The 27937-nt window shown below is 35.8% G+C and overlaps 1 long non-coding RNA gene across 1 annotated transcript; it reads left to right on the top strand.

Annotated features, from left to right (window-relative positions):
* Positions 1-762: 762 nt before the first annotated feature.
* On the top strand, positions 763-27276 carry LOC105464212 (uncharacterized). The gene is made up of 4 exons (XR_976711.2): positions 763-801; positions 9346-9408; positions 25830-25884; positions 27186-27276. It is a non-coding gene; the product is annotated as an uncharacterized lncRNA (long non-coding RNA).
* Positions 27277-27937: the final 661 nt, after the last annotated feature.

Below are 27937 nucleotides of genomic sequence, written 5' to 3'. Positions count from 1 at the left end.
TGTAATTACTTCATGCAAAAAGTAAATTTTGTGTTGGCTGCCATATATACTAGTACCGGACCTAGGATATATAAGTAGGTAAGAGACACAGACCCCATCCTTGAGGAGCCCCGATGAAAAGTTCGCAAATCATGTTGCCCAGGTTGCAAGGCAATTTAAAATAGCTTGGCTCCTGAACATCTTCATTTCAAAAATTTCAAGTACTAGTCATTGTATCAATAGCCCCTTCTGCAATGCATTCAAAGAGAGCTACATGCCTATTTACTATAAAAAAGTTATAAATTTGGTAATTAAATTATCAAACCATCTTACAAGCCAGCATTAAATTCAGAGCCTCTCTTCTACTTTTCTGCACAGCACAACTAGTAGTACAGAGGTAAACAGGAGTTTTTAGATTTCTGAGTCTGATACAAATCATGCTAGCCAGCTTCAAGCAACTGGGGAATGTATTGTCATCAGGAGGGAGGAGGCCTCCAGGCATTTTCTCAATGTCAGTACCCGAGACGACCTAAATCTAGAAGGAAGCCAGCAGACTTTGAACTTATAAAGATATCAGCAATTTATCCAAAGGTAGAATTGCTGAATTACCATATCTTTTGAGACTCTGGTAAAAATAAAATAACAAGAAAAAAGAAAAAGCAACCCAAATTCAATCCCCTCTGTCACTCACTTAATTTTCCATTTATTAGAGAAGAAAAATCAGAGCGCCATGAGCAGAAGAGAAAGTCTGAATTAGTTCTGTGAAATCATAACAGGATGCCTAACAACCCGAGAGGGAGATGGTAATAACATGTTAAAGAGGTAGGCCGAGAACGTTTGCCCGCCGTGCTCAACCCCTTAGAAATGTTAATTTTCATAAGAAGAATGGCAGGATTGTTTTATTTTTAGGAAGAGGGTGATGGGTAGTCTATTTTGATTTTAAACATATAAAGTAGGGTGTCATATGTCCCTGAACTCTCAATGGAAATGAGCTCTTGATTGGACGGTGACTGCCTTGCCTACAGTAGGAAAAACTGCTGAAAGATGAGAAAATGGCATGAATTAATGCTGGAAATTTCGCCAGAGGGGAGGCAGAGAGAGAAAAAGATGATCTGATTATACATTCAGGGATGACAGGTGACCCTCCAAAAGTTCAGAGGTTTAGTTCGGATATCCATCTCAACATTTAGCTGCTCATTTGAAGCTTTGCCAAGCACAAGGGAATATAATCTGTTTCAGAAACTGTTGACAATCTCTCAAGATCAGTGGGGCTTACCATAAGGCCTCTTGTTCCTGCAGTTTTCCTCACTCTATCTCTTAATAAAGAGTTACCAAATTGTATATATTAGTTAGAATTTCCATTTACTGCATATTTTGCTATTGCTGCTACCCTTGCAGGTTCTAAAATATAATACATAAATAATATTACTCTTCCTAAAACTTATTATCAGCCCAAAACCCATCAAATCATAAAAGAAAGCAAAGGTAAAAGTTAAAATACCAATATCCTAATTTTGTTAACTTTGTAGAAGTTTTCTATTGACTTTACTTGGTCAATTGGGAAATAATTAATTCATTCTCTTTTAACTAGTTTGGCTCTTGTGCCTAATTATAGATTAAGAATACACTTGTTGTTGTTAGCCATACACATTTTAACAGCACAGGCTACATAATTTTTACCACTGCCCAGAATTCAGTTATAGTCACTATCTAATTTATTTGTCATAGGGTTTAGGAGATTTAAAAAAAACAACAAAGCGACATAAAACTCATACGAACACTCTACACAAAAAAAAATCTGAAAAAAACAGGCGTAATTCTTTCTGCTGCCAAAACAAATAATCTCCTTATGCTTGCTATACAAAGTGCAGTGCAGACCAGCAGCATCAGTATCACATGGAAGCCTGTTAGAAATACCAAACTCAGAGTTCATCTCAAATTTACGCTATGAGAGTCTGTATTTTAGCAAGTTCCCAGGTGATTCCTGTGTACATAAAATTTTGGGACGAAATTATATACATTGTCATTTTTCCTTGATAATAAAATTTTATTGACACATCTCAGTTTTGAGGTAAAAGCCTTTTCTAATTCAAAATATATTTTATTTTTCTCATTACAAGAATATATGCCTATTTAAAAATAACAGTAAAGCATTCATGAATTTATAAAGAAAAAAGTAAAATATCTCATAATTTTCTTCACTAAAAATGATCCCTGTTAACACTATAAAAAGTAATCAAAGGAATAACTAATTTGTAAAGCAAAAAGTATCTGAGAAAAGTCTCAATTTAAAAAGTGTATTTTGCCAAAGTTAAGATACACCTGTGACAGAGCCTCAGGAGGTCCTGACGACACTTGCCCAAGGTGGTCAGGGTACACCCTGCTTTTATACATTTTAGGGAGATATAATACATCATTCAGTACATGTTAGATTTACATTGGTTCCATCCAGAAGGGCGAGACAACTCAAAGTGGGAAGGCAGGGGTGGGTGCTTCCAGATCATAGGTAGACTTAAAAATGTTCTGACTGGCAATTTGTTGAAAAAGTTATCAGTAGAAAAGAATGTCTGGGTTACCGTAAGAGGTTGTAGAAACCAAGGTTTTATCCTGCAGGTAAAGCCTCCAAGTATCAGACTTCAGAGAGAAAAGATCGTAAATGTTCCTTATGAGACTTAAGGTCTGTGTTGATGTTAATGCTGGAGGGGTATATTGAGGCATATCCAACCCCCTCTTCCATGGTGGCCTAAACTAGATTTTCAGGCTAACTCTAGAATGCCCTTGGCCAAGGGGATGGGTCCATTTAGATGATTGGAGGGCCTTAGAATCTTATTTTTGGTTTACAGCTTTCATCATTAAAATTAAACAACTCAATTATTTACTTAATATATCCATCTTAGGAAATCATTACCTCATTCATAACAATTAGGTTATGGTTTAACTTTTAAAAACAATTCTAAGAATATCTGGACATTATCTTCAGTAAGATTTCAATAAAGAAGACTTCAAAAGCTCAGAGACAGGGGAAAATATGTAATCCATATTTGTTCTTGAGCAGTTTGCATACATACCTTCCCTTCACCATGTTGCTCTTTATGTCTCCTTTTCTAATAAATTAACTCTGCTTGCTTCCCCCTTACACAAACTATTTGATATTTAACACAGGCAGAAGCCAAGAAATGAAAAGCCAGATAAAACTGATACATGAAGATTTAACATAGCAAAAGCAAATATCAAATGACAAGAAACAATGTTTATGAGAAAAAAAATGCTGTTTATATATGAATACAAAGAAACACCAATGATTATTCCAATAGGCAAAATATATGAATATTTTGAAAATTATAAATGGCCAGTAAGCATAGAAAAATTATTTTACCTTAAAAGAATAAGACAAATGAAGTACCATTTTTTCCATGTGTTAGTTGGCGAAGGTATAGAGACAAAATGGAAAGAATCTGAGGAAATATAACTTTCATATACTTATGAGTTATAAATTGGTACATTTCTGAAGCGTAATTGGATGACATGCATTAAACTTATTATAAGAGGCATATATATTTATTCTTAAATTCATTTTCTCAATGTTTTCAGAAAATGATTATTGTGTGAATTTTTTTTTTTTTTTTTTTTTTTTTTTTTGAGATGGAGATCTCAAAACCTAGCAACACCCAGGCTAGAGTGCAATGACGTGTTCTCAGCTCACTGCAACCTCTGCCTCCTGGGTTCAGGCAATTCTCCTGCCTCAGCCTCCCAAGTAGCTGGGACTACAGGTGCCTGCCACCATGCCTGGCTGATTTTTGTCTTTTTAGTAGAGATGGGGTTTCACCATATTGGCCAGGCTGGTCTTGAACTCCTGACCTCAAGTGATCCACCTGCCTCAGCCTCCCAAAGTGCTGGGATTACAGGCATGGTCCAAGTGTATGAAAATTTTATAAAGATGTTCATTAAAACAGCTTTAAAAATAAAAACTTGTGAATAAAAGATCACAATATCTGTAGAGGAAAAGGGATCACTTTATTTTCTATTACAAAAAAATAAACTAATATGCAGATTGAAGAGGCACAGCCTTTAGTACGACTGAAAGCGTGCTGCTCTCCAAAGAGCAAAAAAAGAGTTAGAGATTTTATTAAAAGGGTAACTGTTATGTACTGCTCTTTGAGAAATTTCATTGGTACTAGTAAGACTTTGAAGATCTGTCCAGCTCTAATTGGTAAGTGACTGTGGTGGGCAGAACCAGTCTGAGAGTTGTATCAGGTTTTTTATGTAATCATTAGAGAAAACTGGTCTCAGGTTACTGCAGGCAGTTTTAGCTGCCAGGCTTGCGAGGATTACATTTTACATTTCATATCCTGAGTGCTTTCTCACCCTGGCTTCTCAACTCTGTTTTAGTTGAGTGTGACAAGAACAATCCAATTCATATGACCAACTTCCACAAATTAAAAGATAAACTAGATGTCCAACAATTTAAGGTTTGTTAAGTAGATTATAATAGGGTCATACAATAGAATGTTGAGACATTATTAAAATTATACTTTATTTTATAATTCTCATAAAATGAAAGAAAATGGTAGTTTCTTGAATGAAAATGTATATGATCATTTTGTACCAATTTCTATTTTGCAATGTTGAAATTAGACAATTTTGTAGCAAGTTTTTCCAACCATTTTTTCCCCACATGAATAAAAATGATTTCACTCAGAATGAAGTCTCTACTGGGGATAATTTTTATTCATTTCACACTATCAAGATAACAGTGTAAGTATAGTGTTTTAAAAATATTGGAAAGGAGAGGACAAGCAAATCCCCAACATCCACTTCATCATGTTGTTGGAGATTTGTTTATTCACATTCGAGTAAACATTTTTGAGGTCAGGGTCTGGTATTAAGTCAGCTGTTACCATTTCTTTCAAAGCCTAGGAAAACTGGCATACTCATAGCCAAAACCTCACAATCTGCCAAATATCATGCTACTGCAGGGAAGGCTCTGCCTGTCCCTTAACCTATTATTGTCCTTTCGCTTTGCTCATATGCACAGGAAATCACCAACAACATTAAGCAAACAAATAGCTTTTGTCTGCAATTATCTATCCATCCATCCATCTATCTAGTGTAACTGATGGCTTTAACTTTTTGGTTCATCATTCGTTACTTCCTTGTCTCCAAGCTAGGTCACAAAGCTGAGAAATGAGAGATAAATGTGTACATAGTCTTAATTGGTATCCCAGACATACCGATGCAATATGGAAAGCATTGTCCATCTTACCTCATACAAGCAGACACTGGGGTTTATTAGGGAGTAGAGTTCTCTAATGGGAATTTGTGAGAGTAATTTTTTCACCAGTTCAACTTCCAAGACAGTCTGTGATGATGAGAAGACTGGGGATGGAGATGTGGGTGCAAGAGAATCTCTTGAAGAATGACGAAGGGAAGTGGCATTTCACAGCTACAGTTAATGCTTGCTGAGCTGCAAGAATTTTTAGTACTATACTCTGCTGTTAATAGAAAGATATGTAATGTAGAAGAGTGAGAACTTGATATGTGTTACGGGGTGAACTGAGGCAGACAGTAACAACAACAACAAAAAAAACCGCTTGAGGAAAGAGGGCAGTGAAGGGAGAAGGCTATGTATCATTCAGCTGGACAAGGGTGAGTGAGAGCCAATAGGCTACAGAGGTGAACAGTTGTGAATTACCTGAAAGACCTTGCACAAGAGGCCCTCTTGCCTGCCTGGGTTAGGGGACCTGGGCAGAAACAGGCACTATCTATCTGGTAAGTCCTGGGAACTAATCAGACTGTGTCTCCTGCAACAGGGAGCTAACTGAACAATGAGAACCTCCTCCCTGACACACAAGGTCACGGATAACACTCTAGAGAACTTTCCACCACAGAAGATGTTTTGTAATGGAGAATCACTACAAAAATCTCACTAGCTAAGTAAACAAGCCTGTAACTTTTCCCTCCCTAGTCTCTCCTCTCCTTCCTTGGCACAAAGAAAAGAACCGAAGAGATGCAGAGTGAAATATAGATGAAGTACCCCCTTCTATATTGAGCTATTCCCTATTTCAGATCTGAAGGGCAGGAAAAAATATATGTTTTTGTTTTTGTCTATTTTTTTTAGACAGTCTCACCCAGGCTGGAATGCAGTGGTGCGATCGCCGCTCACTGTAGCCTCCACCTCTTGGGTTCAAGCGATTCTCATGCCTCAGCCTCTCAAATAGCTAGGATTACAGGCACGCGCCACCATGCCCGGCTAATTTTTGTACTTGTAGTGGAGACAGAGTTTCACCATGTTTCCCAGGCCGATCTCAAACTCCTGACATCAAGTGATCTGCCTGCCTTGGCTTCTCAAAGTTCTGGGATTACAGGCATGAACCATTGTGCCCAGCCAAGAGGGAAAAATCTTTAACTTGACTGTGAGATTAAAGTTTTTACTTAGGTTAGGTTAAATTTATGAACACCCTGAAAATGAAACTGTTCTAAGACTGTAAGATGTTAAAATCACTACAAGTCGATGGGATCAGCTGGAATTTTGCCTATAGCAAGAAAAGGAGATCTAATACATCATGTTTGAAGACATTTGTAAGAGAACAAAAAAATGCTCTTTCTTGACTACAACCTAATGAGTTTGGCTGACTCAAAAAACTGCCTTATACATACATTAAAATGTGGGGTTATTCACTTGCAAATATGCTTTATATAAATTACTTTGTTTTTAAAGTAAAGTATGCCAAAACCCCCCATATATATCATATACAACAGAATGCAAAATAAGGTATTTCCTGTCAAATATAACTTTCAGGAACTTCAAACACATTAATCTATCAACAAATAGGTATTGCACATTTATTTATTCATTCAAATATATATTGAGTATTGCAAACAAGCATTAGAACTATAAATATAGGCCTGGAAGTCTTATATATTATGTTTCATCTAAATCTTAATATAAAAAAAAGAACACGTTCATGCATTTTCCATTTGTTAAACATTGTATTTGTGATTTAGAAAGGTAAAGATTAAAATGTTCTTGCCAACCTCACCATTAGAGTAAGACCAGAAACTGGATTTAACTATAAAACGGGATTTACTAAGAGAAATAAAAATAAAATGCCATAGATTGCAAAAGAAAAATCATATTACAGAAGGCATTTCGGGACAGGAAATTAAGATGTTAGATTATGATCACAATAATGACCTGGGAATCTGTGTTTATCAAATTTCCAGACTCACTCAGCCTTAAGTCTCCTGTACTCTAACAAGAATGGTAGCTCCATGCCTAAGGTCTTTCCGAGGGTTCTGCCCTGCCCTGCAGTATCATTACATCTTCACAACTATGCCCATGTTAGGACATACTGTCCCCTTAATAGAGAGGAGGAAATTAAGACTTTGTCCCTTTTTCTCATTTCTCCACTCAACAGTAGCTTTGATCACACATTCTCTCTACTCCCACTCCCTTCAGTCTGGGGTATCCCTCTTTCCACATTAGGTTCCAGTGTCATTGTAGTGGGAAAGATAGAGGATCTAAAGTTAGAAGCCTGAGATTTGTATCCTGGGTCTACTACTTACTTATCATGTTAGTGATTCATTTTACATCTGAGCTTCATTTTACTTTTCACAGGAACTTCTCTAACACTTGTGAATATAATGTGAAGTGTGACTATAATATAAGTGAATATAATGTGAAGTATATTGAATATTTTCAATCTTTTTGAAAATATCTGCAGGCTAGAATGTGCAAGTGATACAGGTGTAAACATTCTAAAATAATAAGAAGAATTGGTCACTTCTCTTTTTCCAATACCACATTGCATCAATGTATGTTTTAGCACTTGTCACTATTGTTTTATAGTTTTAATCTTTCTCTCCCCCACTCAATAATGGATTAATAAAGAGGAAGGATTGTTCTTATTCATCTTTGTAGCCCAGTCCATAGCATGGCCCATAGTAGATACAAGGGAGTTAGTCAAAGAGTAAAGTTAGTGGTGAGAGGGAAAAAGCTAAGATTATTTCAACCACAGCCATATTAATCAGAGGTACAAACATAAACATGAATATAAAATTTAACAATAATTTACAAGCAGTAGCAATGTAGAAATAACAATGAACCAGTTTACAGGGATGTTTAAGAAGCTTAGGAAAAATGGGTAAGCCTTTAGTCAATATAATTTATGGTATCATTTGATCTTTTAAATAAATGAAATTAAAGCTCTATCTTAAAAAAAGAAAACATTCTTATGCTTTTCCCCATATATCAAGAGACTAGATTTCTAATACGATACTAAATGACCTTAGCAGTTTAATTAACTCTTCTATGATGCTCTCCTTATCTAAAGTGGTGGTAAAACCCCCTTAGATCTATGTCATAGGATGAAGATAAAGTTATGCATATGAAAAGCTTGGAGTTGTTTTTTTTTTTTTTTTTTTTTTTTCCAGACAGGTCTTTTAGTTTTCGGTTCCATGTCCTTTCCACATCCATGACATTTGAGTTATTGTTCTAATTTGTGTTTCCTTGAGGGCACTGGCTCGTGGATAATCGTGGATAATCCTGACAGAGGAAATTTGTTTTCTGCATGGGTTCTTCTTGGTTTTGGTGAAGCTGCTGACCTGGGTGCCTATCCCATGCTGCTGGGCATCTGTCACAGTGTAGGAAGACCTGTGCTTCTCTTGGGGATGAATTTTGCTGGCAGACTTTTCAGTGAAGAATGGCTGTCCTCACTGAAACACCCTCTCCAAAATACTGCCGCTCCCATTCCCTCTCTCATTGCCGGGGAAGCCGTCACTGCTTGTGTCTAGCGTGAGAGCTACTTCCAGTGGTTCTCCTACACTAATTACCCCAGACAAGACCTACTCACCTCATTGTGGACAGGTTTACCCTCCTGCCACATTACTCCCAGCTCCTGACCAAGTCTGCTCCTCCAGGTTGACTGAGGCCTTAGTCCTTACCTTTTCTGTAATCCTGGGATGAAGAACAGTGGAAACTCCCTGTAAGAGGCTGCTGCCTGAGCTGGCTGATTTTCTGCTTATTTCAGCTGCTTGTTAATACTGCTTTAGAGTCCTGTCTAATTATATATCACCAAAGGAACTTCAAATGGCTCTCCTTCTGTTGGCCTTATTGACCTTATTTTTCTTGTTCTGTCAATGTCTGGCTCTTGATCTTCCAAACTCAGTAGTGTTCCTGTGACGAGTCATCACCAGTATTCCTGGTGAGGACTGGCTATTCCACAGGAAGGTGACGTACGATACTTCAGTCTGGGTATAGTTCTATATTCGTGTTGAAACCAGTAGCTATCCCATAAGATTTCTGGCACTTTGATGGCTCTCTGAACTTTTTTCCCAGACAGATTCAAATGTTCTATCATTTTACAGAATTGCTGAGGGGTATGTGGCAGAGTATCATGAGGGTGTCAAGCTTCCATCTCTTCCCTATAGGTAAGTCTTGACATTTGAAAAACTGAATACACTTGCTGGCACTTCATAATTTTTTTCAGTATGTTGGGAAAGATTGCCTTTAACAGCATCTATTACCTTTGCACACTAACTACATCATAATGGCTGTCCAATGGTTTTAGGACTCCTCGTTGCTTCACATGTCCGTTAAAAAGTAAATTGAACCTTAACTTGTGTTTTCTATAAACTCCCCTGGAACCTCCCATCCCCAGACTTACAATAAATATCATCAACTACTTTCATGCAGTTTGTTCTCTTGCACAGTAGCCTGACTAAGCCCTTCAAGTCTGTGTCAAATGTACTTTTTTCAATTTTTTGTTACTTCAAAAAATAGCTCAGAAAGGATTTCTTTTCTTTTAAGTTGTTGTTACAAATAAAAAGTAAGCTTAAAGAACATCTTTGGAGGAATCTCTGGGTGCTTAACAATGGAAACTATCATCAGTTATACAGAGTCTCTGTACATGGATGAAAGATATTTTAACTATGGAAGGGACTTTTTTTTTTTTTTAGGTAGAAAAAGCCTTTTCTAATTTCTCTTGGCTTTGTCTCCTGGGAGTGATTTTAGAAAAATTAATGAGATATGGTCTAGAAATCACTTGTGCTCCTTAGAGAGGTGCTATGCAAATTTAAGGTAACAGCGGAAGGACTCATCACATTAAGAGTCAGGTAATTATTTGAAAGACTAGGAAACTTAATTTTAACCCATACTGATTGAAGTATTTGTTGAAATTTTGAAATGATGTCCAGTTCCAAATGAGAATCATCACTGTTGTCAATACACTTGGAAAATATCATCAAACAGTATTCCTTCTGCTGTGTTAAGCATCTTATAAACCTAATCAAAGTCATTTCCCCACAGGAGAAAATATAAAATAGTTTGCTTTAGGTAGTTTTGAAGCATTTCCAGGGAGAGCTTTTATTTTTCTTTACAATTCACAGAGGTGTTTTACTACAGTGCACAGTCCACAGTCCACTTAACTAGCTTTTCAGTGTCATAAACCTAAGGTTACCTTGTGTTAATTTTCCTCTGCGTCCACCTGATCTGCCAGCATTTTTTCCCCCATCCTTAAAACTGACAGCAAGATGACTGATTACAGGCAACTGCAAGGCCACTTTTTGAATGCATGGCCTTTTCTGGAATCAAGTTAGAAATTCAGAGGATGTACAGAAATCACTGTAAATTAATAAAGGAAAAGAATCTAACACCCACTGACCAGTTGAGCAAATCATCATGTTCACTTGCTCCTAGAAATCATTTGCAATAGATATTCTTTCAATTACAGAGAAAATTAACTACATCACAAGAACCAAATTAAGAAGTCCAGTGCAATGAGCTGGGAAGGTCTTTAAGAATGATGGGGCCACCTGATGAGCGACAATTTCACATTTAATTACAATGGTGTATAATTTATAACTCTCCTTTCTTTCAAATTACACCACATTGGTAGAATTTCCAGCTGAGGAAACTCTATGCTGTGAGGAATCATATGCTCTATGAGGGATCATATGCTGTGAGACGGCTCCGCATAGGACCACTTGATGACATCTTATGTGATACAGACAAAGGCATCATAATAAATAGTACTGATTTTCATTTTGCTCCAAGAAGACAACATGTATCTTTAGCAGAATTTCTCACACAGATCTCCAAGCCTTTGTTTTGATTGCATGACCTTCTTCTGGACAGCCTTTGTGTCTGGCAAGTAAGATAGAGGGAACTTAATAGAGAGTATTACTTACTTTGTCCTCCACTTACACTGGACAATAAAGTACCTTTAAGTCAAATAATGATCACTGGGACACATTCTGAATCTTGGTGAGGGAGGGAAGCCAGGAAACAATCCAGGAGAAGAGATAATAGCTATTAGCTTTAAAAGGTATGACTTGTGATATTAGATAGGATCTGTGGGATTCCCAGTGGAAAAGACAATGTAGTGATAAGCACATGTCTATCTTGCACTCTAGGTTGTTCTCACTACAGTGTGGGACTTAGAAAATCAAATTTAGCTTATCATCTAGAAAAGTTTGAGGACTTCTTTCACGTATTTTTAAACTGTCCTTTAACAAATAGCAATACCATAAAAGAGGCATGTAGATATTTGTTGAAATCATCATAAAGTCGCTACCTCCATTCATCATACTACATTATGATCTTACCATCTTCAACCCCATCAGATTTTTTATTTTTAATTCCTAAAGTAGAGAATAGTCTTATATAGTTTTAAATACTGAAGGAAGATAGTTTTAAATATTGAACATGCATTTCTGTTTTAAAATATAACATTTAAAAGGCTGCAATTCAATAAATATATTTTAATATGATTTTTACAAGTGTTTTAAGGAAAAGGCTAGCACAATATTTAAGGAAGAGACATTAGACACATTAAAAGTCAGGAAAAATATAAATATGTCCAGTATCGGCATAATTATTTAATATTTTAAGAAACTACTGAAACTATAAAACATTGCAATTAGAAAAGAACAAGAAATATACAAAACTTAATAGAAGGATTCACAGATCCTTCTCAGAAGGGAGAAGAATTTTTCACAGATTATATAATTGCAAAGATTTTCCATTACAACAGAACCATCCTTCAAGGGGTCCCAGTCTTGCCCTGCCTGTTCTGAGAGGTTTCACAGTATCTACACTAGAAAGGTAAAGTGTTAAGGAGTGGCTGGTTAGGTATAGTCTTGGAATATTAAAGAGTTGACTCTAAATCATACACTCAGTTGGGTTAATGGACTGAGAATTCTTCCCTGTGTTGCAGGACTTTTGCTTAGTTCGGCTGAAGATGGGTCTTCGTACCTCCCAGAGACACGAAAATTTAGCTTGCAGGTGGTTTGAAGAATGAGTAAAGCAGGGTTTTATTGGGTGAAAAAGAAAAAAGGGAGAACAGGGACTGTCTGTGAGGCCAAGAGTTCCTGCCCATGAGCTTCCTGCCTTGCCAACTGAATCCCAGAGTCCACACAGGAAGGGAAGGGGTCAGGCTCCTCCCTGTTGCAAACTGAGAACCTCTGTGGCTCCTAGTGCCCAGGCCAGTTAGAGTTTTGCCAGGGACTCCCTCCCACCTGGTTGTCTTCGCCTGGAGGGAAGCAAGGTGGCTTTCTGGGTATGGGGTCCCTGTGTCAGCTTTCACCCAGCTCCTTGGCAGCCGCCACTAAACACCTTTTCTCTAATCCGTGTTGGGCACCATGTGCTCCATCTATCTCACCTTTCTTGCCACACTTATCTTCTTTGTTCCCCAAACTGAGCATTCTCTTTCCTGCCCAGAGCCTTTACACGCACTGCCTGGTAACTTATCACTCTGTCCACCCTTCCTTTAGTCAAAATTTGTTCTCATTAAACTTGAAACCCTCATACCACTTCTTCAGATAATACTTCCTTAATCCCTGAGATCCCTGTTAAAATATTCATAGTGTTATACTGTCCTCCTTCATAACAATTATTTAAGTTGCAATCCAATTATTATGAAATCAGTAGTACAGCATCTGTCTACCCTCCTACTTTCTCCATTATGAGTTCAAGATTAAATTGGTCACCACTGAAAACCCAGACCTTGCCCATTACCTGTATTATCAGAGGCATATTTGGTAAATGAATGATTTCTACTACTAGAAACCTCATATTTTTAGAAAGCTATCCTCTCCCACAGAAAACACACACACACTTGTATATATATGTATATATATGTGCGTGTTATATATCTTGGGCTCTAGACTATTCTCACTGTAGTGCAGAACTTAGGCAATCAAATTTAGCTTATCTTCTGGAAGAGTTATAATACTTCTTCCATGTATTTTTAAACTGCCCTTTAAGAAATAGCAACAATATTCATGTATATATATATCACATATCATGGGTATATTGATACATGATATATGTGATATATGATATGTGATATATATAAATATACATGATATATGTGATATATTAGGATATATATGTGATATGTAGATCACAAAGATTGTTCTTTCATCTCTCTCTTTTCAATCTAAAAGTAACCCTTTGAGTTATTCAAAGTCTGCTTTTTATTTCATAAAAACAAATGTCTAAATTCTCAAAGACAGTTCTCATGCCCTCTATTTTCTTTTCTTACTGAACATCATGCACTCATTTACTGGAAAAGCATTTATTGAATATCTCACTGGACTGGATATAAAAGTTCAGAGCTTTTCCTCACTCCTCATGTGACACTAGATTTTCCAGACTTTTTATCTCAATGCCAGTATGGAGAACTCTTCAGAACACTGTGTTTCTATTTATTTCCCTCCAGGCCATTTTCCACCACCCCTGGTTCTTTTCTTTAGTCTGTACTTTATCTAGTTTCTGCAATCTGAGAAATGCTCTGCAATGTACCTCTTGATCTTTCTGTTTCAGTATTCCCAAAATTAGATTGTTTACCCAGTGGATATCTGATGTTTATGAGTAGGTAGATGGTGGTGACAGTAAAGAGGTTCACTGGGTTCAGTTGCAAGAATTATGTAAGTTATAGATGTAGGATAGAGTATAGAACAAAATTTAATACTTAGAAAGATTTTCACACAAATGTTATGCCCAAGGAAAAGGAAAAAAACCAATAGAAGCTATAATACAATATAAAATTCAAGAAGATGTCTTGTTTCACAATGAATAACCTGAAGGAACTATCTTTTCTGTATAAAGAAAAGAGGCAAAATTTGAAACAGAAATTATTCTGTATAAGATGTGAACAAAATAAACAGCTTGAAAAATCAACAAGAAAGGATACACTTCTACTGCTTGTATAGTAAGGTTGGGAGATGAAACCTATGCATTTGTTGTTGTTGTTGTTGTTCTTGGGACATCCTGGGGGAATCTTCATGAGAAACAAACAGGAAATACTTAACTCAGGGTATGCCAACTTAACTATCACAGTGAAGCAGGCTACATGATTTAGTTCTAATTCTAATTACAGGACAAAATGAGGGGCTTTTGTCAAGGGCAAATTTCTTGCAAATATCTCTATCAGCAGTGAGAGGTGAGGCTATCCAGTATGGGATTTTAAAAGTGAAAGAAACAACAGCAAAGTCACAACTTGCTTAAGAGCCTACTTATATTAATCAATTTCTGTATTTCTACAAGTGATCTGGATACAACATGATGTCATCTGCTTTATTTTTCTGCATTGTCCTTTCAGTTTACATAGTCTTATTTTTCCCTGTTCCAGAATAAAACTTTGGATGTGTCCCATAGCTTTTCCGATCTATTTTAGTTGGAAGGCCTCCCTCAGTTGAGTATATAAATTACAATTTCATAGTGAAATTTTTCTGTCTCTTTATACTGCAACCACCATTCTGGGATCACCACAGATTAGAAATGAGAAATCACTACTGCTTGTATCGCCTGTCCCAGCTGGATAGTTTACCACTTTCCTTTGTGATTTGAGTGTCCTAGTTCCTGTTTTATTGTTTTAGTTTCTGAGTCCTGAGCATGAACTGAGACAGAACATCATGATACATTCTTCATCTATGAAGATGTATGAGCAATTAAGAGAAACTTACTATCTGTTTGAAGGAAAATCAGGATTGGAGCAAACGGCTTCCATTGAAACACAATAAATGCAGAAGAATTTAAGGTTTCAGCATAATCAATGAAATTTGATTATTGATAATGAAAGGCTACATTAATAAAACACCGTAACTATTGAATATTCACCTGTTCCCCCAAAAAACCTCAAAATATGATTTCGGAAATGAAAAGAATTTCAAGAGAAACAGAATAGAAAACAATGGTCAGAGTTGAGCACAGTATTTTAAATTAAATGAGGAAATTGAGTTTTTTTTTAGAATGAAGTGGAAAATATAAAACATAAATAACATGATATACATGAGATCAAATACTTTTTAAAATAAAAGGTACAAATAGAAAGCAAATGATAGGAGGTTGTTTTCTGTCATGAAAAAACAAAAAACAAAGTAAGAAATTATACAACTTTACCATTCTGAACTTGGGTTCCCATATTCCAAAAACTTTCACCTTTCAAAAATTATTCTATTTGCATGTTCATTTACATATTATTTCACTCCACGCATTCATGTGCTAATTTATTTAACCAACGTTTACTAGGAAATCATGCTTAAGAGCACTAGGCAACAAATTTTTTAAGATGCTGTTCTTGCTTTCAAGAGGTTCATGTTGGGAGGATACAATGCAATAATACATATGAATCTTTGCAGCTCAGAGGCAGACACCTGGCAAAATAAATGACAATTTCCTTCCTTATTTTCTCACCATATGCCATACACTCTCTCCTTTATAATGAAAATAACCATAAGAACTAGTTTTGCGATGGGAACTAGCTTTTATGTGATAGAGGTTTATCTGCAAGTATTCATAACATTATCATACCTTATTTTGCAGTAAACTGTTTTATTCCATTTTCCTTCAACATATGAACATATTTCTGTATGCAATAAATTTGCACTGAAAGAAATATTTTTAATAAAAGAGAAAACCTATTTATCCCCACTGATCATGCTATTTTAAAACATATTAAAAATAATTTAAGTTATATTGGAGCTGGAATTGTACCAATAGCAGCTCAGGGATCTATATTGTATATGTACATGTTGTCCTGTTACTTCTTCATGAAATTGATTCATGTGCATCTATTTTCTCAACAATTGAAACATTTCAAGAATGGGGTGATGTCGCTTTTCCTTTAATTAGGTTTCTAATGTTTAGTAACTACTGTAGGGCCAGGCGCGGTGGCTCATGCCTGTAATCCCAGCACTTTGGGAGGCCGAGGCGGGCAGATCATGAGGTCAGGAGCTCGAGACCATCCTGGCTAACACGGTGAAACCCCGTTCTCTACTAAAAATACAAAAAACTAGCCGGGCGTGGTGGCGGGCGCCTGTGGTCCCAGCTACTTGGGAGGCTGAGGCAGGGGAATGGCGTAAACCCCGGAGGCGGAGCTTGCAGTGAGCCGAGATCGCGCCACTGCACTCCAGCCTCGGCAACAGAGCGAGACTCCGTCTCAAAAAATAAAAAATTAAAAAAAAAAAAAAGTAACTACTGTAGGCAGATCTCAACTATGAATGGTGACTGCCTGACTTTACAATATGCCTGTATGTCCAACCTGTGCTAATCTACATTGTGCAAAGGATAATTCATTTAGAGGTCAACATTTTCATATGCCATTATCAATATCCTTCAAGAGTGAAGTCTTCTCTGGGAAGTTTCAGTTGAAGCCTTGTTAGTGTTTAGTTAGCTTTTCAGAAATTTGTACGAGATGCCAATGATGAAGCAGAAACAAATAACTAAGCAATCTCCACAAAGGCAGTATCTCCACCTGCCACAAGTTTATTTTTTAAATTTATATTGTATAAATATAAACTTCTAAATATACATTTAACAATTTTTATACTTATAAAGAATAAAGTTAAAATATTTCTAGAATTCCCTGAAAATTGATAAACATATTTTATTGTCAATCACATATTTTAATTGTCAAAAGTGTTGTCATTTCATTTTGATATTTTTAAAAGTCCATGGACACAAGTTTTCCCCATGACGATATTCATATTCCTTATTAAAGATGTGGTTATCCCAGTTTTGGGTAGAATTGTAAGCAATACAATATAAATGTGAAGTACTGCATATTTTTAGTAGTATAACTGAAAGAAATATTTGGATTTCCATGTTCTGGTGACAGCTGTCAATGGAACTAACATGTATCAGTAATGTCATTCCTGAGAAGAGGACAAGATGATTAAGGGTGAAGCGGTGGTGGGGAGATGGTGTGAGGTGGGGATTATTGATTAGAGCAGAAATAGAACTTCTTAGCTGATCTTAAGCACTAACTATACAATGCAATGAAATAAATTTTAATAATTTTTATTTTATGGATAAATAGATCAGCCATGATTAAAATAACTCGGAATTTTTATATACTAACAGCCACAAGGAAATAAATTGAAATGAATGGTTGACTTTATAAGCAGGGAAAATATTACTATATCATTAATCTGTCAAAATACAACTTCAACATGGCAAGTATACCAAAGACGGTAACGTAATATCGAGGTTAAGTGTATGAACTTCAGAGTAAACTGCCTAGAGCTCAAAAATGGCTCTCCCCCACACAATTGTTGTCTTTGGAATATTATTTACTTTATAAAATCTCTAATTTTCAATAGGTAGAATGGAAACACTGATAGGATCAAAGAATTACAAGGATTAAAAATTAGTGTTTTGATGTATTTCAATCTGTGCTTTGCATTTGCAGTCTATACAAAATTTTCCTGTGGAGAAAAACGTCTAGAAAGAAAAAATATATAGATATTACCCAGAACCAAACCATTCTAAGAAGAGTGAATAAGACAAAAAGTCTTATATGAACCACAATGTACAACTTCATACTAGTAATTTCCTAAAGTCAAGATGCTTGGAGAGGCTGTGGAAAGTAATGCTAAAACATATCTTTGGAACCAAACTAATCTGTGGTTGAATTCAGCCTTCAATTTTTTATCATTTGTACAATCATGGAAGATTACATATATATTTTACTCTTTCATTTTCATTTGTAAATTAGGTATAATACTATTTTAAGGCTGTTATATAAGGTTATTCTTTATGTTATATACTTAGCTCAATGCTTGGTATATGCTCTTATGCCCTCAAACAGTATTACTCTTCCCAGGAGTTTAAGGCTGCAGTGAGCTATGATTGTGCCACTTCACTCCAAGCTGGATACTTAGGTTATTTTGAACTTCTACCTCACATTCAATAATTTTTAAAGAATTGACAGAATACATTTTTAGAAATCTATTTGAACATATTGAAAAGCTACTAGTGTTAAAGATAATTCTGACTCCTCAAAAATGTTAAAGATGACTTTACTTAAGATTCCTGCAATAAAGAGTAAGACCATTGCAACAGCAGAGAGATATTGAGCTCAACCCCAAGTACAACAAGGCAAGTGAGGATTTATAGCTGATGAGCAGACTCGGGGGAATTACTAAGGGAAATTACTACGAGGAGACATCAAGGGTAGGAGCATTGTTGCTAAACTGACCTACAGATGCTTATTAATCCTGGCCAAGAACTTACACATCAAAGGTAGGGGATGAAGAACTTGGTCAGATATCAAATTTGATCAGATATCAAAGAGTGGGGTATTGACTTAGCAGGATTATTTGTTAAGACTTACACAGGCAGGTTTAATATAGGGCACAAACATAAGACCTAGTCAAAAGAGGTCTCAGGGGAGCCTGTCTAAATGTTTGGTCAAGGAGAGAGTCTTCATCACCAGGCAGTAAGAATACAATGGGCAAAGATTCAGAAGAGGTGAAAAGCCAAGAGAAACAGGCCTACCATATGGTTTCAGGTTTCTTTGTGATTGCCAATAAAGTAGAAGTTGAAGGGATGTGGTGAAAACTTGAGCATTTTCCAGCAGATTGCTCCAATTTCAGTGTTACAGATGAGGAAACCTTGCTTGGAACCTCTTAGAATGCTGCTTCTCTCCAATGCTACAGACTTGCTTGGAACCTCTTGGAATGCTACCATCTGAGGAACAGATGTGAACTGGAAGAGATGGTTCTTAATGAGGATTGATGTCCATTCTTTAAATACAGTCTGTCAATTTCTGGTTATAATTGGTGATATGCGTTATTTAAAGCACAAATAAGTCCTTTTTTTGAAATGTAGACTCATAGACTTCCAGTTTCAGATGTGACATGTGAAGAGCTTGGAAGTTGTCACTTGTCTTTATAACAAGAAGAAAAAGCTGAACAATCTAAAAATCAATTACTTTTCTTAGACTCATTGGTGAACTGAGGTAGCAGGCCAACCACCATACTAAAATATGCAGACAGGAAAATAGAAAGAATTACTATATGGGATTCAGGGTCTCAACTATGCGTTATCCAAGTCAAAGTCTTTGTAACATCTGGAAGAGAAGCCACTGGAGCCATAAACTGATAGAAACACTTAAATGGTAATTGTGGAAAGTTACTGGTGCTGGAGAGTGGATAAGCATGTGAATGGGAAACTACCTGTGAGGTTTGGGGACAAGGGTGCCCAGTTATTCATAGGTTTTATCTCTAGTAACTCCATAAGGTTCTCATGGTGAAAAGCCAAACAAACAGAAAAACATCAATCCTTTAGTGACTCTAGCAGGAGGAACGAAATGTAACCAATTTGAAAGACAGCCATAGTAGCCTCCATAACAAAGGTCTATTATGGAGGGGAAATGACTTTCCCAAGACTTATGCAATCTATGTTGAAGAGCATTTATCAAATTTCAGCTCTTTCTAACCTTCTTGTATCACATAAATGAAGATGGTGATGGAGCTAAGAAACATATTACATTCCAGAAACCCAGATATACTGAAAGACTGGGATTTAATCATAAGATTAGAAAGTGATCCTCTTCTACTACTTCTACCATCATCTCAAAGGGGTTCCAGTATAATAGCAGTGAATTCTAGCTGAAAGAGCTGCAAAGTACAGGCTCTACTTAAGGAATAGGAAAACACAATTACAAAAAGAAAAAATAATGACTCTCAGACATTAGGAGAATTTTAAAGCCTTGGCTATCTACAGGTACAGAAAACATTAAGCAAAACCCAGCTCATAACCAGATTATTATAAAGTCTCACACTAGACGACTTTTACCTAAATTCCAATTGCCTGATACATCATATCCAGCTGGTAATAGAAAAGTATAAGTCCTTTCACAAAGCAAGAAAAAATGTAGTAAGAAGATGCAAAGAAAGCATTATAACCAGACTCAGATTTTTATACAGATTTTGGAATTTTCAGAGGGGAATGGCTATGAATGATAGCTATGAATACGTAAAGGACTTTAATGGAAAAATAGACAATATACAAGAAAAATGTGTAATGTAAACAGAAAGATGGAAACGCTAAGAAAGAATCAAAAGAAAATGTTAGAAATGAGAAAAAAATACTTCAACAAAAATGAAGAATACCTTTATAAAAGGAAAATATCTTGGGCCCCCAAGATCACTAAGCTAAAGGGAAAAGTCAAGCTAGGAACTGCTTAGGGAAAACCTGCCCCCCATTCTATTCAAATTCACCCTACTTCTTACTGAAATAAATACATATTTGATGGCTTCCTTTGGAGAGGCTAATCAGAAACTCAAAAGAATGAAACCATTTATCTCTTATCTACCTATGACCTGGAAGCCTCCTCCCCACTTCGAGTTGTCCCACCTTTCCAGACTGAACCAATGTTCATCTTACCTATGTTGACTGATGTCTCGTGTATCTCCAAAATGTATAAAACCAAACTGTGCTCTGACCACCTTGGGCAAATGTCATCAAGACCTCCTGAGGCTGTGTCACAGGGCACATCCTCAACCTTGGCAAAATAAACTTTCTAAATTAACTGATACCTGTCTCAGATTTTGAGGGTTCACATTTTGGTAACCACGCAGGGATTCTGAGTGGAGATGCCCCTGACCTTTGGCAAATCTCCTATTGGTGCTTGGTACCAGCTTGAGCTACCTTTATGGGCAATAGCACAATTTGCTGAGGCCTGGAAGCACCCCCACCAGAGAATCATTGATCTCCCCAGATTTGGTCAAGATCTAAAGTTTTTTTGCTCTGCAACCCTTTTTTGCAGGGTCAGTGGGTGGCAGTTTTACTTTCTTCCAACACAAGGAAGGCAAGTGTTTTCCTGCTTCCATGACAATGGAAGGCAGGTAACTCCTTTATGGAGTTTAAGTTGCTTCCTACAGGCAAAATGAGTTTTTTTGCCTGCTTCTAGGATGGTAGAAAGCAATCTTCAGCCTGAGACCCATCCCTTGGTAAGTAACTGAACTGGGGTTTGTCTTGGCTCAAGTTAAGATTAACTATCTGCTAGTCTTAATTTCCCCTTACCATTAGAGTGCTCAGTAATCATGTAAGTTGTATGAACATGTGTTTTGCTTAACTGATTTTTTTTCTTTTAAATTTTTTATTTTATGTTTTTATTGCGGGAAGTCAGGGACCCCAAACAGAGGGACCAGCTGGAGCCATGGCAGAGGAACATAAATTGTGAAGGTTTCATAGACATTTATCAGTTCCCAAATAATACTTTTATAATTTCTTATGACTGTCTTTAATCTCTTAATCCTATTATCTTCGTAAGCTGAAGATGTACGTCACCTCAGGATCACTGTGATAATTTTGTTAACTGTACAAATTGATTGTAAAACATGTGTGTTTGAACAATATGAAATCAGTGCATCTTGACAAAGAACAGAATAACAGTGATTTTTAGGGAACAAGGGAAGACCACCATAAGGTCTGACTGCCTGCGGGGTCAGGCAAAAAGAGTCATATTTTTCTTTTTGCAGAGAGCCTATAAATGGACATGAAACTAGGAAAGATCACTAAATTCTTTTCCTAGCAAGGAATATTAATATTTATACCCTGGGAAAGGAATGCATTCCTGGGGGGAGGTCTGTAAACGGCCACTCTGGGAATGTCTGTCCTATGCAGTTGAGACAAGGACTGAGATACTCGCTGGTCTCCTGCAGTACCCTCAGGCTTACTAGGGTGGGGAAAAACTCCACCCTGGTAAATTTGTTCACTGCTCTTAACCCGTTTTCTGTTAACATGTTTATCAAGATAATACGTACACTGCTGAATGTAGACCCTTATCAGTGGTTCTCCTTTTTGCCTTTGTCCTGTTCCCTCAGAAGCACGTGATCTTTGTTACACCCTTATTAGTTCTGCTTTTTGCCCTTTGAAGCATGTGATCTTTGTACCTACTCCCTGTTCTTACACACTCTCCCCTTTTGAAACGCTTAATAAAAACTTGCTGGTCTGAGACTCAGGCGGGCATCATGGTCCTACTGATATGCGATGTCACCCCCGGCCGCCCAGCTGTAAAATTCCTCTCTTTGTACTCTTTCTCTTTATTTCTCAGCCAGCTGACACTTACGGAAAAATAGAAAGAACCTACATTGAAATATTGGAGGCAGGTTCCCCCAATAAGTTCTGGGATACATTTATAGAACAGGTAGGTTTGTTACGTAGGTATACATGTGCCATGGTGGTTTACTGCACCTACCAACCCATCATCTAGGTTTTAAGCTCTGCATGCATTAGGTATTTGTCTTAATGCTCTCCTTCCCCTTGCTCCCCATAGCCTGACAGGCCCCAGTATGTGATATTACCATCCCTGTGTCCATGTGTTCCCATTGGCTTAACTGATTTTTGTCGTTGTTCTTTGTTTCTGTTTTTGTTGTTGTTTTAGTCTTTTTCTCATTGGGTTTGATCAACTCTATCTGACTTTAACAAAGCCAAAGGAAGTTCCAAATTATGGAGGAGGGCTCTGAAGGGGCTAAATTCCCCCAACACACACACAAAGAAGGTGGTGGGGTGGGGGAGAGGGGAAAAAAAAAAAAAAAAAAGGAAGGAAGGAAAGAAGGAAGGTAGGTTGGTTTTTGATCTTAACTACTAAGGGGATTTACTTACATAACAAGGCCACCTTTTTGCTAGCCGGATCAAACTGAAAGAGCAATGGCTATACTCCTAAAATAGCACAGTTTGTCCTGGCTGAAATATGGCAATGATATTTAAAAATATTTTTAAATGAGCTCAATGGTTAAAAGTCAGCTTAATTAAAAGCTAACCTCCAAGATGTGTGTGTATAAATGTATATGCATGTGTTTGTATTTAAAATGTCTTCATGTTTTTGTTTTTCTCCTAAGACCTGTCTTTTTCTTGAGCAAAAGTTTTTCTTCTTCTCAGTTGACTGAACTCTGTTTTCTTCATTTACTTCTGCTGTCTCTCCTTTCTCTTGCACCCTTTGCTGCATGGGGGACCTAAAATAGTTTATAATAGCCAGGGTTCCTTAAAGAAAATGGATAAGGTGCCAGACTCTCTTCGGAGAAAAAAAAAAACACTGTTTTTCCTTATGGAAACCCAAACATGTAAGCAGAGAAGTTCGTCTCAGATCTTAAACTGCCTACTTTTGTATTGTGTTACCTGTTTTGTTTTGTTTTTTGACTAAAATAGTTACTGCAACAAAGGTTACTCTTGGGTTTTTAAGGAAGAGTATGGTTTAGACACTTAGAAATGTATTTGTTTAAAAACAATTTTTTAAGTGCACTGTAGCAGCATCACAGTCTAACCTCATAATAATTCTCCCTTTTCAAAGACTCGGGATTCAGTGTGGACTCTGGCCAGAGCTCAGAGATCCAGTCACAAGATAAGTAGTCCCTATATAAATAAAATTGGTCTCCTTATACAATCCTATGATAGATTTCTGTAATTTTATGTTTGATTTTTCATCCATCTTTAATCTCCCTGTAGCAGCGCTAGACTTTTTTTTCTTTGTACCTGATGATGTAAATTTTTCTATTTGATTTTCACTCACCTGAGTTGTTCATCTAATATGTAAATTTAAGACTATTTAGCTGACAACTGCCCAGGGTTGTGAAACAGGTAATCAAGAACTGAAAGTCTAAGATAGGAAAAAAAAAGATATTTATAAGTCTGTAAGATGTACTTCCATCAGCATGTCTAATACATGTATATATTTATGTGTTGTGTACACAATGTTTCACTACTGAAAATATATGAAAGAGCTCTAATTAATTGGCTTTGTAAAAGCACTTGAATCAAATACTTCAGGAAAAGGCTACTCAAATTCTTGCTCAAGTTTATGCAACTTAAGTAAAATCTTTAATAAGCTAGCTTTAAAATTATTAGTAAAATAATATTAGAAATGTCTTAAGAATTTCCAGCATACATTTTTGTTTACATTTATTAATCAAACAATTTCATACTTAACACTGCCAAATACTTTAAGGTGTCAAAATTTGGCATATGGGGTACAAAACTTTAGACCCAGCTGAAGACAGAATGATCTCTGCTTGTGTAATCTTTAATAAATAAGAAATTGATATTGGTTTAATAAAAATAGCTACATTTGAAATTTAGTAAGATTGCCATAACTTTTAATCTCGTGGCTCTAAGTCGTCTAGTCAACAAACAGAAAAATTTGTTTTGGGAAAGGATCCTTATCTTTTCTTCAAAGCTAAACTATAAACTAAGTTTCTCCCCAAGTTAGTTCAGCCTATGCCCAGGAATGAACAAGGACAGCTTGGAGGTTAAAAGATGGAGTCAGTTAGGTCGAATATTTTTCACAGTCTCAGTTATAATTTTGCAATGGCAGTTTCATACTTCAAATAATGACAGTCACAGTGGTTTTTGAAAATAATCTAGGCAAACAATTAAAATAATTAGGTAAATAGGATAAATATTTGTAGACAAACTTGTCATAATTTAGACTCTAAAGTTATATTAAATTAAATAATAAATATTTCATCATTTGGGTATTTTTCAATAAAGATATATTTGAAGGAAAACATTCTTTCCATAAGGAAAAAAAGTGTGTCCTTTTAAAAAAAGTAAGCAATTTTTGTCTAATTCAAAGCTTATTTAAAAGTCATGTATAAAACAAGGTAAAAAGAACCAGGAAATAAAAGAGACGTAAAAAAAGTTACAAAAAGAGGGTTTTCTGTGGTAAAGAGCTTAAAGAGAAATAATTTCATGTAAGAAAGACTATTGTGTGGTAAATTCATTCCTAGAATAAAATGACTGGTTGTTTAAGACGGAAGGATGGATGTTCAGGACAAACCTGAAAGTCCAAGCATGTCATAAACAGTCTATAAAAGTCACAATAAAAGGATTTATTTAAAAAAACCAAAAACTCTTATATGATCAAGTTGTCTATGATTAAAGGGAAATTATAATTGTCTTTCTGGAGATTTGGTTTAATGTTTAAAAAACACACACGCTAAAGAATTAGAACAATGCAATTTTCTTAAGGGGTTTAATTTACTCTTAATAGATTATAAGAGATTTTACTTTTAAAATACTTTTTTAATCCAAAGTTCAACTTTTATTACATTTTGTTGATTTTGGTTTTCTCTCCCCTTTTAAAAGGTGTGAAACAGTAACACTCTCCTTCAACTCATTTTTAGTTCGTATGAGTTTTTTTCTTTTTCCTCCTTGAGTTCTGTTATTTGTGGCCTGATGCTAACAATGTTTACTTAAAGGTCTAAAGGAAATGTTTTCTTCCAACATAATATGCTGTGCACCTCAGAAATTTTTTAATTTTGCCTTTTGGTAACTGGCCTAACAGATTTTACCTTTATTGAAAGAATTCCTATGCCATTATTATTAAGTTTGGTTTGCTTAGGAAAAACCGAGATGTAAATTTTTTAAATTAAGGTTATTAAATTCTTGTATCTTCCTGTATACACTTTTAAAGTCTTTGTTACATTGAGTTAAAGGGCTTTAACTTTTGGGTCTAAAAAGAACAATAAGTCCTGCTAAATCTTAAACACTAAAAACAAAGATTCATCTTCAGGTCCAGTAGAGGATGTCAATCAAAATAAACTGCATTTCTGAGTTACAGGTTCAGAAATTGAAGCTATTCAACTCTTCAAGGCCCAGGGACTATTGCAGAAGAGGTAGGTGTGTGAAATTGTAAGGGCTGATTCAGAGAGAGAAAATAAGTTTTTTCTCTATAAATTAATCATTAATGTCAAAGACACACTGATACAACACCAGTATATGGGCCCCTGTGTCAGATTAACAAGGTTTTCTGGAGGCATTAACCAACTCCTTATTAAAGGTGATAAAGGCTTATGGAAGTTGTATCTGACGATCAAGATAAAAATTTCATGTTGTTCATAAAATTTTAGAAAACAAATTTAATTGGCTTCTTGCTGTTTTTATTAGGGCTTATTGTTTAGAAAATTAAGTGTCCTCTCTCAGAGAATGAAGGTTTTTGCCTTTTTTTGAAATTGTGTTGTCACTTTGGTTAAATGAATGACATTATACAATGGCCTGTGATCCTTTTTGTAACCTTTAATATTTTGTAACCTTTAATGTTTAATATTTGACAAACTTTCAAAGTCAAATTATAAAGTATGCATTTTTCTGACCTAATCCTTTAAGATATTAATAGGTTCCCTAAACTCCAAAAATGACATATTTGGCTTATTTTGTATAAAAATTATACAAGAAGAATTATCAAATGTAAGATGGTGTTTGGTTTTTCTTTGGGCTGTTTTTGTATAAATGTTATTGATATGTGTTCCAGAATTATGGGAAATGCCTATAATTATGATATGACTTAATGTACATTATTAGTAATTATTGTAGTTGTTATGTTAAAGTATTGTGTCCCACAGAGGTAATAAATTTCCTTGTCACTTGTGTCTTTGACTGCCCTGAAACTTTTTGTCATCCATGGACAATTGTTATCGTGTTTTAGACCTCTTTAGAAGGTGGTTTTATAATCAGCTATAAAACTCTAACAGGTGCTATTGAATGCAAATTTCTGATAACTTTGGAGATTGTGACATCAGAATAGTGGAAAAACCTTAGGAACCATGGATAGCTGAAATATTCATGAATATCAAGCAGAACAGAAATTAACTGCATAGATTAATAAGAGTCTGAAGTAATTTTTGTAACTTTTTGATTAAAATGTTGCTGATCCTTTGTTTTGTTTTTCAGAGTCAAGAAAACCTTTTTAAAAGCTATTTACACATTTTAAAAATGGAGTATACTCCTGTGAACAAAATTTGGAGCATTTATTTGTTTCTATTTGATTTTTATAGAATTTGGAAACTGTATTCTGTTATGACAATACAGTTATTTGCATCAGTGCAATAAGAATCTGTTTTCATTTATAACAGGATACAATCGGAGAAAGTGGTTATTTTACCAAGACTTTAACTGGAATGGTGTGCTTTCCTTTTAGGCATCAAACTTGACTTACAGAGCCAATAAAAGCCCCTTGGAAAAACTGGCTTCATACCTTTGTCTACACAGTCCCTGTACTGAGTTCCTGTCCTGTGGTAAGTAAAGAGTGTCACTTTCTGACAGGCCCAGGAGCCCCAAATTTATCTAAGAACCTCAAGAGGAGAGAAATTCACCCAACTCATAGGTATTTGATGGTACAAATTCAGGGCTGGGCTGGGTTTAACAAAGTATTACCTGAGATTTGTGGTATGGAACAAAGTTTCATCAAAGCCAATTTAAAAGCCTATGTAAAAAATAATTATTCTTGCTGCACTGTATATACATAATTAGGCCAAGTATGATAAAGCAAACCAGTTCTGTCATGGTTTGTCTTTAGTGAAAATGGGAAACCAGAGAGAGAAAAATTATGTTTCAAAAACTATAGTACACCTTTTGCTAGATTCAGTCTAACCTAACGTGTTTAAATTTTATTTTCTACAGTTTGGACAAGATCCTAAATTTTTTACCTACCAGTCTTCAAAATAGTGTTTTCAATTTTTTTTTCCAGTTTTTAAAATTTGGAGTCAATGAAAAATAAGCTGTGCTTTCATAATGCCCTGTTAACTGAAGCTAGACAAATTTAGAAGAAAATAACCTATTTATGTACGTAAGTCACTTTCATACGTACCTACTGATGTATGAACTTCAGAGTAATGTGGCCTATATCAGTTTTCCAGGATTGTTCTTTAGTTTGTTGTTTTCCTCCCTTGC

This window comes from Macaca nemestrina, chromosome 3 (genome assembly GCF_043159975.1).
Source record: "Macaca nemestrina isolate mMacNem1 chromosome 3, mMacNem.hap1, whole genome shotgun sequence".
In the NCBI taxonomy this organism is placed as follows: Eukaryota; Metazoa; Chordata; class Mammalia; order Primates; family Cercopithecidae; genus Macaca; species Macaca nemestrina.
The sequence above is the reverse complement of the archived record's forward strand: the minus strand, read 5'-3'. Positions and strand labels throughout refer to the sequence as shown.